The following is a 14,050-nucleotide window of genomic DNA, read 5'->3' as shown; positions in this document are numbered from 1 at the left end:
GAACTCAGATGGTTTTATGGGAGAATTATACCAAACATTTAATATAGAAATAACAATTCTATGTGAAAATTTCCAAAAAATTTAAGAGGGGAAACTACTTTCCAAGGATTCCTATAAAGTCAACATAACCTAATTTCAAAACATGTCAGAATACCTGATGAACCAAGGTGATAAAATTATAAACAAACTATTAGTAAGTTGAATTTAATAATTTGTAAACAATAATACATTATGATCAAGCAGAGTTCATCCTACAAGTGGAGTGTTGGTTTACCTTCTGATAACTAAATATGTAATCCTTCATATTAACCAGTTAAATATAAAACAGCAATATATAATCATCTCAACAGGGACAAAGAAACTTAAAAAAATCATAATCTTTACTTCAGTTAAAAAGTAACTCTCAAAAATCACCAGGCATGGTGGTACACACCATTAATCCCAGCACTATGGAGGCAGAGACAGACAGCTGGCTGTGAGATGGAGGCCAATCTGGTCTACATAGCAAGTCTCAGGCCATCAGGGGCTACAGATCCTGTCTCAAAACTTCTCAGAAATTTCAGAGTACAGTGAAAATTCCTCATCTCAATGAGGATATGTACAAAATTGCAAATCACCATCATTATTCTTGATGGTAGAGTATGAAAACTTTCTCTCCACAGCTGGCTGCAAGGTAGGGAAGCCAGCTCTTACCATTTGCATCATTGAGATGAGACTCTGGTCAACATAGTAAGGCAAGAAAAAGAAATCAATTCCATATGGGAAAACAAAACTAAAGCTCTTTTTATTCACAAATTTCACATTCATCTACAAAGAAAAGCCATTTAAAGCTAAGATTAGTAAGATTGCAATATAACGTGACCAAGTTGCAAATACTCCATTGTGATTCCATTTACTAGTCCAAATAATCAATTGGAAGAGAGTGCCACTTTTAAAATATTTTTTAATTTTATTTATTTTTATTTTATGTGTATAAGTGTTTTACCTACATTCATGTAAAGTAAATGCACCGCATGTGTGCAGTGCCCATGAAGGTGAGAAGAGGGTGACAGAGTCCCTGGAACTGGAGTTACAGAGAGTTGTTAGCATCATGTGGGTTCTGGGAACTGAACATGGGTCCTCTGCCAATGCTCGTCACTGCTGAGCCATCTCTCCAGTCCCTTAGAATGTCATTTATAATAAATAGCAAAACTATGAAATACTACTAAACATGGTGGCACATGCCCATAATCCAGCTCTGAAGAGGCTCATGAGTTTGAGTCTAGCCTGGGATACACAGAAAGACCTTGTCTCAAAAAATATGAAATAACTAGGGACAAATTTTATAAAGGATATGCAGAATCTATATAATAAAAACCATAAAACATTGTTGAGAGGAGTTGAATGTCTAAATAAATGGAGAGTCAAGCCATGATCTTTCAAGAGTGGTAAGATTCTCCAGGAATCAGATGAGTTGAAAAACTCTTTATTGATTGACCAACTATTGTCCATAAATTAAGTTGGGCCAGGCCTATTTTTATAGAGCTTCACAAATTCAAATGGATATTTACACATTAACTATGGCTGCTTTTATACTATGATGGTAATTGAGTTAGAGCCTGATGGCTTCAGTATTTTCTACCTTTGGCTGGAGAGATGGCTCAGCACTTAGAGCACTGGCTGCTCTTGCAGAGGACCCGGGTTTGATTCTCAGCATCCACATGGCAGCTAACAATCATCTGTAACTCCAGTTCCAGGGGATCCAACACCCTCTTCTGACTTCTGTGGACATTTCACAACACAAATGCACTTACATGCATGCAGATAATACACTAATACACATAAAATGAAAATAAATAAAATATTAAAAAATATATTTTCTACCTTTCCTTTGACAGAGTATCTGCTGGTTTCTGCTCAATATTGTTAGAGTGTCAAGTAGTTTCATGTTGGTCTACAGATTTAATGTAATTCCAAACACCATCCAAGCATTTTGGGTAGAAATCTACAAATATATTCTAAAGTTTTTATAGACATACAACATTCTATAGATTCTAGAATAAGATTAATAAAAGAAACAAATCTTCAGATTTGACAAACTAATATTTCCTGATTTTAAAACATTATGTAAATCTATAGTAATGAAAATAACATGTTTGTTATTTATACCAACACAACTAAATCTATCACTGAAATAAAGTCCATAAATAGATCAACATTAAAGGTAACACCATTTAGTAGAGATATGAAGTCTTTTCAGTTAATGATGCTGGAACAACTGCATATTTGTATCAAAAGCAAACCAGAAAATACAAAATAAAAACATAAGTTTCAATTCATCCATTGCACTATATACAAAAAATAACTCATGGTAGATCATGCACCAAAATGCTAAACCTAAATCTATATTACTTCTTGGAGAAAATTCAAGAGAAAATATGTGATTTTGATTTAGATTTCTTAGACATGACCACCAAAAGCATAATCCACAAGAGGATAATTTGACAGTCTTGATCTCACTGAACTTAAAAGCATCAGTTCTTCAAAACACACAATTGAGAAAACGAAAAGACAACCATGTAGTAGGAGACAGTATTTTCAAAGCATGTAGCTCTTAAAAGTTCTTATATCTGCATGAGATAAAGATACTCAAAACAGGGGCTGGAGAGATAGCTCAGTGGTTAAGAGCACTCTTGTAGAGGACCTGAGTTAGGTTCCAAGCACTCACATGATGGCTAAAAACTGTCCTTAACTCCAGTTCCAGGGAATGCCACACCCTCTTCTGATCTCCATGGGCGTTGCATGATATGGGTGTGGGTGCACTTACACACATGCTGGCAATATACTGATACACATGAAAAAATACCAAAATATTTCTTAAAAACATACTCAAAACATAGACCATGCATGATGGTGCATGCTTTTAATTCCAATATTCAGGAGGCAGAGGCAGGTGGATCTCTGTGAGTTTGAGGCCAGTCTGATCTACATAGTAGCTAAGTAACAGCAGAAACAGTCCATGTGGTTGGATCATGTCATATGTACACTGTTTGGCTCCATGTTTTCAGTTTTAGAAAAGCACACTGTTCTCGCCTCAGCAGCATAAACATGTGTGTGTGTGTGTGTGTGTGTGTGTGTATGTGTGTGTGTGTGTGTGTGTGTGTAAATTGGAATGATACGGAGAGGATTAGCATGGCCTCTGTGCAAGGATGACATACAAATTTGTGAATCATGCTTTATTTTTTTTAAACAAAGAAACACCAACAGATTTATTTTGACAGCAACAACATCAGTGGTTGTTTTCCAGCTATGTGTGTGCTGTTTATTTCATTTCATGCTTTTGGGTTCTCATTGATGATCATCATCCCCTTTCTCATTTCCAGAAAGTGTTGGGGCCTGACCTAGACCCACTCTTTCTCTTTCTTTTAGATTTGTATATTGTTGGAAAAAATGACAGTCAAATTCTTACATTATAGGTTTCTATATTTTTAGATGCTTTCGATGTTTGAGTATATGTATTATATATTATATAGAGTATGTTCAATATTAAAGTCATTGATCCTATTAAATATTAGCTGGACATCAAGAACTCTACACACAGTCCCTTAGGGAATGAAGACCAGTAAGAAAGCAAGTAGAAAGAAAGTTGGTTTCAGAAAGTCTCAAATGGCTCCTGCTGTGTTTGTTGGCTTTCTGGTCTACTGCGGTGTGACACACGCTTTACTGTGATAAACTGAGATGATCAGTCATAACTCCCCAGTCATAATAGACTGAAGCCTAAGGAAATCATAAATCAAATAAAATTTTCCTTCTTTAAGTTGTTTTTGTCAAATATTTTGGTCACAGTGGTGCAAAAGGGAATTAAACATTACAGATAAAAAATTTAAACTGACAGTGTAAAGCAGGGATCATCAAATCTGACCATATTTTAATTAATTCATTTTTTTGAGACAGAGTTTCAATATCCCTGGCTGGCCTGGAACTCACTATGTAGACCAGGCTGGCCTCAAACTCATAGAGACACACCTCCCTCTGCATTCTGAATAAAGGTGAGTGCCACCAAACCTGGCCTCAAATCTGGCTATATTTTAAATATATTGGAAAGACCTTTAAAACTACTTATCAGTAGCTGAGCCCTAACTGCTACCAACAAACTCAGAATCTTTGGAATGGGACTCCGTAATACTATTTACAATAATTTCCCCCAGATAGTTTAAATTGCTATGGGTTTTGATAACTGCATATAGTTGTAAAGTCATGAGTGCTGAAACAGAAAGACTTCCCTGTCATTTTCAATCTGAATGGCCCTAGGTGGGGTATCAAAAAGTAGTGCTCAACATAACTGAGTATGGAAGTCATCTGATGCTTGAGTCCCTCCTGCTATTGTTCTTGTTCAGTGATCTGCAGAGTGGCTGAGGTACAGAGTGATATTTAGGCAATGTATTAAGAATTTGAACGTTCAGTGAAAATTATGAACTGGTGCTTTTCATAACATAGGGGCAATACTTCATAGTACTTTGTTTTGCTTGGGTTTGATTTAGGTAATGTTCTAATGAATAGTGTGTGTGTGTGTGTGTGTGTGTGTGTGTGTGTGTGTGTGTGTGTATGTGTGTGTGTGTGTGTGTGTGTGTGTGTGTATGTGTGTGTGTGTGTGTGTGTATGTGTGTGTGTTTGTAGTTCTTATACAGCTCCTGAGTTTATGTTGAACAGTTGATAAAAGTTGCAGTCATTATTTTTGTGTTTTCTGAAACTCTTCAACTCAGGAAAAATAGGATCTGTATAAGAGAATTCCAAATCAAGAATGTTTTGCTCATCTGCAAAAATGAGATCTAATTTATATTTTAAGAAGCAGAAACTCAAAGGACCATATGATCAGATGTTATTTTAAATTGAATAAAACTAAGGTGAAATGAGGCTTTGTCAGTGTCTCAGAATTAATCTTTTGAAGAAGAAATTTATCTGGAGGGAAAAGCATTGGCTTGAGATATTGTGAACACAGTGGCGGAGGGGCTGCCAGTGGACTTGTCGCAGTCCTCAGTCTTGTTCGGGAGCTTATTGAAACAGGTTAGATGGGAAAAACTACTCTTTTGAAAGTAAGTCTTCCTCTTGTTAAATGATTTTTGTTTTGGCTTTTAAATGTGACCTTTCCCTATTGCAAAGTAAGGATCACTAAAAGCTAAGAAGACAATCAGAACCCCATAAGCATCTAACTTGAGGATGTAAATGAAAGCCTGTGCCAAGTCTCCCTGGGACTGACTCAGGTTGGCTAATGTGAGACACTAATATAAATAGCCATATGCTCTTAGTCATGGACTGTTATTGTCGTTTATGAGGCGGACCTTTGCCACCACCTAATAAGTCTCCATCCCTTCAGCCTCCATCCACCTCTCTGGGCAAGGCACAATCTTCTCTGCAACACTCCTGAGACCACAGCTTTCAGTCTGATCAAGTAACTTCTCACTTTGGAGTATGAAACAAATCTAGCTGCCAGGTCTCATCAAATTGTGCTGCTCCCTCGAATGCTCTAATCCAGCCTAATGCACCTGAATGTGATCATCTTTATGAACATTTTCATTTCTCACCTAAGAAGGCATCTAGAGTATCTTGAGCCTTATTTTTATGCAATCACCATGTGTCCTAGTTGCTGTGATAAAACCCTGACCGAAAGCAACTCGGGAGGAAAGGGCTCATTTAACTTATGCTTCTAGGTCACAATCCTTGACTGAGGGAAATTAAGGCAGGAACTCAAGTCAGAACTTCAAGCAGAAACCACAGAGGAACTCTACTTGAGGGCTCACTCACAGGCTTATGCTTAGTTAGCTTTCTTAGACAGTTCAGGACCACCTCCCCAGGAATGATGCCACCAACAGTGGGTTGGGTCCTCCTACATCAATTCACAAGTCACTTCCTCACAGACATGCCCACAGGCCAGTCTGATCTGGGAAATCCCTTGACTAAGAGTCCTCAGATGACTATAAACTGTGTTAAGTTGACAGTTAATACCATGTCAGGCATTAACTTAATCACATTGAGTGACAATAACAAATTAGTTTTTGGCTCAAACAGATGTTTATTTCTCAAGTTCTAGACTGGAAAGTCCATCCATGATCAAGGTAAGGGCTTTCTTCATGGCTCTCAGACAGCTGTGTTTTTGCTACACCCTCATGGGATGGAGTCAGAGATGAAGCTCTCCTGTCTCTTATTATTACTACTAAGGTGCTAATCTTGCATGAGGATTCAACTCGCCGTGCATATTTACATCTGAAAAGTCCCATCTCCAAATACTGTCACAGCAGGGTTTCTTAGATATCAACATGAATTTTGAGTGGTGTAAGCATCAAGCCTCATCACCCTGAATGAGGAGTGAGAACATTAAGGATCAGAGATATATTAAATAATTTGGTCCAGGGCTCACAGATAGTAAGAGGTAGAACTAAAGTTTACATACCTGAATCTGATTCCAAAGCTCACGTTTTTTCTAGACTCTTTCATATGCTGAAAATGGCCTGTAACCAAGCAGCACAACTTCAGTGCTTTTGGATACTGTCTGTTTCATACTGATCTAATAAAATTTCCCCAATTAAGACCATCATAACCACTACAGTTGAGATAGTCTATTTTGAGTTCTCTAGTTTCCCAAACATATTAGTTATAACTTATCAAAATAATTTATTGGGTCAGAGATGATTTGTATGCTGCTATCATTTCTATTTAAGTTTTATATATTGGCCCCTGTTTCAAGAGATATTTTTCCATTTCCCTTCATAGAGCCTGGTAAACATTTTGTAGCAAAAATATGTCAGTTACCTTAAAAGCAATATATTGTCAGATTCATAGATCAGATCAGGCTGTTTCCCAAATCCAATCAAAATCCAATATGAGTTTAATTGGAGACACCACTGCATGTTCTATGAGCACAGTATCTGAATGAATGGTCTCTACCTTCAAAGGTTTATGATTTAATCTTAACAGGAACTTGTTGAAGAGAATTGTGGTCATACACACCTGCCATCCCAGCACTCAGAAGACTGAGGCAGAGGGATAGAGAGTTTATTACATAGTCAGTTGTAGGCCAGTTTGGGCTACATGGAGAGACTTTGTCTCAGCTAAACAAAACACAGTCATACAAAATAAAAAAAAGCAAAGCAAACCGAAATAACGCATTGAAAATGGCAGTAATGGTAATATTATTTAAATCTTTTTGTGACTGAATTCTTTAACATACTTAGGTATACATTGGGTAAAAATGCTTTAATTTTAATTTCTTCAATGGGAAACCCAAACCACAAAAGAGACAGGTGGCTGCTTCAATTTTCTGGTGGTAACAGACAGAACCCCTGTGGCTGAGGCATCCTACTCCCGGGAAGCTATGTAGTGGGGCTGTCCCTTTGTAGCTGCCCATATCTTCGTGAATGAGATCCTGGTGAACAATGGGAAAATTTTATTCTTATAAATGTTTATTGAGGATTGATGACTCTGAGAATTTTCACAAAATTTATACTTAGAAAAAAGGAGCACAAAGAAATTAGGTACATATTTAAATGAGCTCCAGTACTTTGCACATACAGTTAGGTGACAAGGCTTTCTTTATACGATAGAATAGCTTTGCTACATGGCATGTATTTGGGTGGGTCTCACAACAGGGCATCAACAAGCAAGTCAGCAAATATTCACTGAGAGCCTGTGACATGTTAAACACAGTGAGATATAACAGACAAAAAGTTCAGCACGGTGGTTTTCATGTAGAGATGCTGTATAGACTAATACCCAAGGGGAGAAAGAAACCAGCCCTGTGATGAGTGGGGGGAGGGCGAATTCTTCTAGGTATTTAAAGATGCAAGTGAAAAGACTGTTGTAGGCGTGAACTTGGCATGTACACATAAAAGGCCAGTGTGGTTGATAAGAATAAGTGAGGGAAGAGTAGTTGGAGAAAGGGAAAAGAGACCCATGAAGACATTATGAGGATTTTGGCTCTTTCTCTCAGTGAAATAAAGAATAAAATTTAGTAGAGTGTTTTGTTTTGAGAGTAGTTATGTGTTGAGAATTGACTGTGGTTGGATCAAGGGTAGTAAGGATGTAACATTTGCCATTTAGAAGACTGATGAAGTAACTCAGGAGAAAGAAGGAAGTGACATGACAATTGTATTAAGATATTATTGGAGTCCGATGTGCTACAATAATTTCTTGACTTAACAGAAAGACGGGTGAAAGAGGATGCCAGGGTTTGGGGCTTGAGCAGTCAGTTTGGCATTGCCTTTTGCTAGGACTGGGGAGACTGTGAGTAGGAGAGTATGGAGGAAGGATCAGGAGTTCTGTTTTGGGCATGTGAGGTAAAGGAGTCAGAGTGGAGCTGCTGAATCATGGCAGGGTTTGGGGAGAAATGTGTGCTAGAGACAAATGTTCAGGCACAGAGCAGGGAGGCGGTATTCAAAGCTGAGATTCAGTGAGCTCTTCGAGCAGTGCCAGATCCTGGGAAGGAACAGAGAAAGGAGAGTCTTTCCGGCCTTCCTCTCTAGAATGTGTCCATTAAGATGCTTGATGTCTTTGGTTTGTGGACTTCTTTCTTCTGTTGTGAATTTGTTTGTATTCACCTTTTTGGTCCTTAACCAGATTCTTTGTTTTTATTTTAAATATTTTTTATTGAGCTTTTTAAATTCATATATTTCCCACTCAAATCCAGACCCCCTCCCCAATCCATGCCTTCCCCCATCCCTCCACCAAACCCTATGCACTGTGACATACATGCTGAGTCCTAGTCATTCAGGTGTTTGTACCCAAATGTCCTTCAGTGTAAATGCATCCATTGGAATCTAATCAGCCCATCCAGTGGTTGTACGTAACTCATGCTCTCCCTCACCCAGCAACAATCAGTTCCAAATAGTTCTTAATCTGGTGCTGGCCCACCACCTATTTCTCACCTCCCCATTTGGGCCCTTGTTTAATTGAGCCGACATGGGTCCCGTGCTCAATGCCACTGCTGCAATGGGTGCACAATGAGCAAGCCTCCAGTGGCCTGGAAACCTCCACCTCCCGGTGTTCATGAACCAGCCCTGGCTCTTACAATCTTTCCTCCTCTTCTTCCACAATGGTCCCTGAGCCGTGGGGGGAGGTGTCAATATAGGAGTCCCATCCTACACTCTACAGTCTCTTAATTCTCCAAAACTTGGCCACTTGTGGCCTTCAGTGGGCACCACAGCCTGATGTTGATGGAAGCCTCACTGTGAGAGTTCGGGGGTACATTAGCCCTCTCCTCTCTCCCTTATTCTGCTATGTTTCATGAGCCTTAGTTGTAGAGATTCCACTACACATGTGTCACCTAGAACTGGGCATCTCCCAGGTGTATGTTCTCTGTGCCTGGCCAGATGTGCAACTCTGCAGTAGCCTCCATCTGTTGCAAAAAGAAGCTTCTTTGATGAGTGCTGTATGGCATGTTTGTCACTCTAAGGGAGGTCTCTTCTATCTGGTACTGCATTCCCTGCTAAGCATCTCCCATGTATACATATACATTAGTGTTCAGACACTCTGTATGCATATCTCATAGGGTTTCTAGGGCATCACTCTTCCCTTTAGGTTTCCTAGACCCCCAAGATTCATTCATTTCCACTCTTTTTTCTCCCATCTGGCCCCTCTTCCCTCCCTAGTCACAGTGCCCCCATTATCCCCACACTCTCCCCAATACCTCTTTCCTCTTCTATCTTCCCTCCCTCCCCCACAATGTGGTCCCTTGCATATCCCTCCCTCCTCTCATCCTTGCCACTCCCACTTTTTCCACCTCCCTAAGGTAATATCTATTCCCTACTATTCCCCTTTCAGGTTGTTTTTTTTCCTTTATCTCCATATATCCTTTGCCTTTACCTGGCTCTAGGTGTTACATCAGAATTTATATAGTCACATGTAAGGGATTGGTGCTACAATCCACAAACGCAGGAGAACATATGTCTCTTGCTTTTCTTCATTTGTGTGACTTCACTTAGTATAACACTCTCTAGCTCCATCAACTTACCTGCAAATTTCACAATTTCATCTTTTTTCACTGCTGAGTAGAAATCCATTGAGTAGATATTCCACATTTTCATTAACCATTCATCAGTTGAGGGACATTTAGGTTGTTTCCATTTGTTAGCTATTGTGAAGAGAGCAGCAACAAACATGGACGTACAGGTATCTCTACAGTATGATGAGTTTTTGAGTATATGCCAAGGAATGGTATGAACCTGTATGGTAGATTCATTTTTAGTTTTTTGAGGGTTCTCCACACTGCTGTCCATAGTGGTTGTGCAAGTTTGCATTTCCACCAGCAGTGAATGAGCGTTCCTCTTTCTCCACATCCTCTCTAGCATTTGGAGTCTTTGGTTCACTTGATCTTTGCCAGTCTGACTGGGTAAGATGGAATCTTAAACTGGTTTTTATTTCTCTAATTACTAAGGATGTTGAGCACTTTTAAAGGTGCTTCTTAGTCATTTTTATTTCTTCATCTGAGAATTCTGTTTATTTCTATTGCCCATCTTTTTATTGTGTTTTTTATTTTCTTATTTCTTTCTTTTTTGAGTTCTTTGTATATTCTGGATGTTAATCCTCTGTCAATGTGTAGCTGGTGAAGATTTTCTCCCTCTCAGTGGACTTCATCCTCCCTTCCTTAGTTTTTTCTTTTGCTGTACAGAAACTTCATAATTTAATGAGGTCCCACTTACTGATTGTTGACCTTAGTGCCTGAGCAGATGGTGTCTGATTTAGAAAGTCCTTTCCTACGCCTATATCTTGGAGGATGCTGTCTATGTTTTCTTCTAGCAGTTTCTGAGTTTCAGGTGTTATATTGAGGTCTTTGATACATTTGGAGTTGACTTTTGTGCAAGGTGAAATATAATCGTCAAGTTTCATTTTTCTGCAGGTAGAGATCCAGTTTTGCCAGCACCCTTTGTTGAACTGAAGCTTCTATCTTTCCTCCATTGTGTGTTTTAACACCTTTGTGGACTATTAGGTGACTGAAATTATATGAACATATGTTTGGGTCTTCTATTGTGTTCCATTGATCTACTTGTCTATTTTTGTACCAGTACCATGCTGTTTTTATGACTATAGCTCTAAAATATAATCTGAGATCTGGTATGGTGATCCCCCTAGCATTGTTCTTTTTGTCCAAGATTGTTTTGCTTATCTAGGATCTTTTGTGATTCCATATGAATTTTAGGATTATTTTTTTAAGCACTGTGAAAAATGTCATGGGTATTTTGATTGGGATTTCATTGAATCTATAAATTGCTTTTGGTAAAATAGTCAATTTCACAATATTGATTCTACCAATCCATGAGCATGGTAGCTCTTTCCATCTCCTAGTGTCCTCCTCTATCACTTTCTTTAGTTTTGAAATTTTCATTGTAGAGATCTTTAATGTCTTTGGTTAGGTTTATTCCTAAATATTTTACTTTTTTTGAGGCTATTGAGAATGGGAGGGTTTCCTTGAGTGCTTTTTCTGATTGCTTGTTATTGGTATATAGAAAGGCTACTGTTTTTCATAAGTTGATTTTGTATCCTGCACTTTACTGAATGCATTAATCAATTCTAACAGTGGAATTTTGGGGATCTCTTATGTATAATGTATCAACTGCAAATAGAGATAATTTGACCTCTTCTTTTCTAAGTGGTACCCCTTTAATTTCCTTCTCTTGTCTTATTGCTCTTGCAAGAGTTTCAAGCACTATATTGAAAAGGAGTGGAGGTAGTACACAGCCCTGTCTGGTTCCTGATTTTAATGAGAATGCTTCCAGTTTTTCTCCATTTAGGATGATGTTGGCTGTGGATTTGTTGTGTATAGCTTTAATTATGTTGAGGTATGTTCCCTCCAGACCAACTTCTTCTAGGACTTTAAACATGAATGCATTGTTGGATTTTGTCAAATGCCTTTTTTACATCTTGTCCTAGTTTGTTTCTTCATTGCTATGACAAAATACTCTTGACCAATACCAACTTGGGGAGGAAAGGGTTTATTCAGCTTACATCTCCCAGGTCACAGTTCATCAGGGAGCCCAAGTTAGGAACTCAGGGCAGGAACCTGGAAGCAGGAGCTGGAGCACAGGCCATGGAGGAATGCTGCTTACTGTCTTGCTCCCCTGGCCCTGCTCAGCTTGCTCTCTTATCCAACACAGGCCCACCTGCCCAGGGGTGGCACCACCCACAGTGGGCTGGGCCCTCCCACATCACTCAGCAATCAAGAAAATGCCCCACAGACATGGCCACAGGCCAGTCCAATGGAGGCAATTCCCCAGTTGAGGCTCCCTCAATCCAGGTGTGTCAAGTTGACCCTAAAGCTATGCAGTACACATCTATTGAGATGAGCATGTGGTTTTGTCTTTAAGTCTATTTATATGTTTTATTACATTTATTGACATATGTTGAACCACCCCTGAATCTCTGGAATGAAGCTGACTTGATCGTAGTGGATGATCTTTTTGATGTGTATCTTTATATGGCTTGCAAGTATTTTGTTGAGTATCTTTGCATCTATGTTTATTAAGGTCATGGGTCTGTAACTTTCTTTTTTTGTTGTTGTTGTATCTTTACCTGGTTTGGGTATTAGAGCGATATCGGCTTCATTGAAGGAGTTTGGGAGTTCTCCCTCTGTTTCTATGTTTTTGAATAATTTAAGCAGTATTGGTTGTAGATTTTCTTTGAATGTCTGGTAGAATTAATTCTGCTGTGAATCTATCTGGGCCTGGGCTTATTTTAGTCTGAAGGTTTTGTATTATTGTTTCAATTTCCTTATTTGTTATGGGTCTGTTTAGGCTGTTGATCTCCTCTTTGTTTAGCTTTGATAGTGGCCATGATTTTAGAAATTCATCCATTTCTTTTAGGTTTTCAAATTTAACAGAGTATAAAGTATTCCTTTACAATGTTTTGGATTCTTTTGGTGTCTATTGTGATGTTTCCCCTTTCGTCTCTGATTTTATTTATTTGGATTTGCTCTTTCTTTCTTTTGGTTAACTGGGCTAAGGGTCTGTCTATCTTGTTTAACCTCTTAAAGAACCAGCTCTTAGATTTATTGATTTTTTGTTTTTGTATTATTTTCTTTGTTTTCATTTCATTAATTTCTGCTCTGAGTTTTGTTATTTCTTCTTGTCTATAAGGTTTGGGGTTGGGTTGTTCTTGCCTTTCCAGAGTCTTGAGTTGTACTGTCAAGTTGTTTACATGTACTATTTTCTGATTTTTTAATGAAGGCACTAAGAGCTATAAACTTCCCTCTTAGGACTGCTTTTAGGGTGTCCCAGAGGTTTTGTTGTGTTGTGTTCTTATTTTCATCTTGTTCCATGAATACTTTTATTTCTTTCTTAATTTCTTCTTTGACCCATTGATGATTCAGGAGCGTGTTGTTTAATCTCCATGAGTTTGTGTATTTTCTAGAGTTTCTTTTGCCATTGATTATAAGCTTTATTACACTGTGGTCTGATAAAAGGCATGGAATTATTTCAATATTTTTGTATTCGCTGAGATATTTTTTGTGCTCCCAAATTTGGTCAGTTTTAGAATAACTTGCATAAGCTGCTGAGTAGAAAGTGTATTCTTTGCTAGTTGGGTGGAATATTATATATATATCTGTTAGGTCCATTTCATATAGTATGTCATTTAATTCTAATGTCTCTCTGTTTATTCTTTGTCCAGTTGGCCTCTCTGTTGAAGAAAGTGGGGTATTAAAGTTGACCACTATCACTGAGTTGGTTTCAATCTCTGTTTTATAGTCCTGGACTATTGATTTTATGAAATTGGGTGCTCCAGAGTTTGGCACATAAACCTTCATGATTGTAATATCTTCTTGGTCAATTGTTTCTTTGATTAGAATGAAGCAACCCTCCTTATCTCTTCTGATGAGTTTTAATTTGAAGTCTATTTTGTCAGTTATTAAAATTGCTATACCTGCTTGCTTCTTAGGGCCATTTGCTTGGAATATTTTTTACTCTAAGATAGCGTCTATCCTTGAAGCTGAGATGAGTGTCCTGAAGACAATAAAAAGAGAAGGTTTCATTCTTTATCCATTGCACCAGCCTGTGTCTTTTGACAGGGGAGTTGTGACCATTGATAT

General features: G+C 38.3%; 1 non-coding gene across 1 annotated transcript; it reads left to right on the top strand.

Moving 5' to 3' along the window:
• The first annotated feature begins 3,119 nt into the window (after nucleotides 1-3,119).
• Nucleotides 3,120-3,223, top strand: LOC115066986. The gene has a single exon (XR_003846422.1). It is a non-coding gene; the product is annotated as a U6 spliceosomal RNA (small nuclear RNA).
• The last annotated feature ends 10,827 nt before the right edge of the window (nucleotides 3,224-14,050 follow it).

The sequence above is a fragment of the Nannospalax galili genome, unplaced genomic scaffold (assembly GCF_000622305.1).
Source record: "Nannospalax galili isolate Female #2095 unplaced genomic scaffold, S.galili_v1.0 scaffold140, whole genome shotgun sequence".
NCBI lineage: Eukaryota > Metazoa > Chordata > Mammalia > Rodentia > Spalacidae > Nannospalax > Nannospalax galili.
This window is presented reverse-complemented; position numbering and strand designations above follow the sequence as displayed.